Genomic DNA, 2500 nt, shown 5'->3' on the forward strand with positions numbered 1-2500 from the left:
TTCCTAACATCCCTGTGATTCATCTGTGTCTTTAGCTTCCAACTGTGTCCCCTTGTTACTGTGTCCAATCTCTGGAACATCCTGTTTTTGTCCACCTTGTCAATTCCTCTCAGTATTTTGTATGTCGTTATCATGTCCCCCCTATCTCTCCTGTCCTCCAGTGTCGTCAGGTTGATTTCCCTTAACCTCTCCTCGTAGGACATACCTCTTAGCTCTGGGACTAGTCTTGTTGCAAACCTTTGCACTTTCTCTAGTTTCTTTACGTGCTTGGCTAGGTGTGGGTTCCAAACTGGTGCCGCATACTCCAATATGGGCCTAACGTATACGGTGTACAGGGTCCTGAACGATTCCTTATTAAGATGTCGGAATGCTGTTCTGAGGTTTGCTAGGCGCCCATATGCTGCAGCAGTTATTTGGTTGATGTGCGCTTCAGGAGATGTGCCTGGTGTTATACTCACCCCAAGATCTTTTTCCTTGAGTGAGGTTTGTAGTCTCTGACCCCCTAGACTGTACTCCGTCTGCGGCCTTCTTTGCCCTTCCCCAATCTTCATGACTTTGCACTTGGTGGGATTGAACTCCAGGAGCCAATTGCTGGACCAGTTCTGCAGCCTGTCCAGATCCCTTTGTAGTTCTGCCTGGTCTTCGATCGAGTGTATTCTTCTCATCAACTTCACGTCATCTGCAAACAGGGACACCTCAGAGTCTATTCCTTCCGTCATGTCGTTCACAAATACCAGAAACAGCACTGGTCCTAGGACTGACCCCTGCGGGACCCCGCTGGTCACAGGTGCCCACTCTGACACCTCGCCACGTACCATGACTCGCTGCTGTCTTCCTGACAAGTATTCCCTGATCCATTGTAGTGCCTTCCCTGTTATCCCTGCTTGGTCCTCCAGTTTTTGCACCAATCTCTTGTGTGGAACTGTGTCAAACGCCTTCTTGCAGTCCAAGAAAATGCAATCCACCCACCCCTCTCTCTCTTGTCTTACTGCTGTCACCATGTCATAGAACTCCAGTAGGTTTGTGACACAGGATTTCCCGTCCCTGAAACCATGCTGGCTGCTGTTGATGAGATCATTCCTTTCTAGGTGTTCCACCACTCTTCTCCTGATAATCTTCTCCATGATTTTGCATACTATACATGTCAGTGACACTGGTCTGTAGTTTAATGCTTCATGTCTGTCTCCTTTTTTAAAGATTGGGACTACATTTGCTGTCTTCCATGCCTCAGGCAATCTCCCTGTTTCGATAGATGTATTGAATATTGTTGTTAGGGGTACACATAGCGCCTCTGCTCCCTCTCTCAATACCCATGGGGAGATGTTATCTGGCCCCATTGCCTTTGAGGTATCTAGCTCACTCAGAAGCCTCTTCACTTCTTCCTCGGTTGTGTGCACTGTGTCCAGCACTTGGTGGTGTGCCCCACCTCTCCGTCTTTCTGGAGTCCCTTCTGTCTCCTCTGTGAACACTTCTTTGAATCTCTTGTTGAGTTCTTCACATACTTCCCGGTCATTTCCTGTTGTCTCTCCTCCTTCCTTCCTTAGCCTGATTACCTGGTCCTTGACTGTTGTTTTCCTCCTGATGTGGCTGTACAACAGTTTCGGGTCAGATTTGGCTTTCGCTGCTATGTCATTTTCATATTGTCTTTGGGCCTCCCTTCTTATCTGTGCATATTCATTTCTGGCTCTACGACTGTTCTCCTTATTCTCCTGGGTCCTTTGCCTTCTATATTTCTTCCATTCCCTAGCACACTTGGTTTTTGCCTCCCTGCACCTTTGGGTAAACCATGGGCTCATCCTGGCTTTTTCATTACTCCTGTTACCCTTGGGTACAAACCTCTCCTCAGCCTCCTTGCATTTTATTGCTACATATTCCATCATCTCATTAACTGGTTTCCCTGCCAGTTCTCTGTCCCACTGAACCCCATTCAGGTAGTTCCTCATTCCTGTGTAGTCCCCTTTCTTGTAGTTTGGCTTCATTCGTCCTGGCCTTCCTGCTTCTCCCTCCACTTGTAGCTCTACTGTGTATTCGAAGCTTACAACCACATGGTCACTGGCCCCAAGGGGTCTTTCATATGTGATGTCCTCGATATCTGCACTACTGAAGGTGAATACTAAGTCCAGCCTTGCTGGTTCATCCTCTCCTCTCTCTCTTGTAGTGTCCCTTACGTGTTGGTACATGAAGTTCTCCAGTACCACCTCCATCATCTTAGCCCTCCAAGTATCTTGGCCCCCATGTGGGTCCAAGTTCTCCCAATCTATCTCCTTGTGGTTAAAGTCACCCATGATCAGGAGCTTTGCCCTGCATGCATGAGCTCTTCTGGCCACTCTAGCCAGTGTGTCAACCATCGCTCTATTGCTCTCGTCGTACTCTTGCCTTGGCCTCCTGCTGTTCTGTGGTGGGTTATACATCACTGCTATTACCACCTTGGGACCTCCAGAGTGAAGTGTTCCCACTATGTAATCACTTTCTTCTCCGCTATCTTCTCTCTCCAGCTCAT

Source organism: Cherax quadricarinatus, chromosome 2 (assembly GCF_038502225.1).
Source record: "Cherax quadricarinatus isolate ZL_2023a chromosome 2, ASM3850222v1, whole genome shotgun sequence".
NCBI lineage: Eukaryota > Metazoa > Arthropoda > Malacostraca > Decapoda > Parastacidae > Cherax > Cherax quadricarinatus.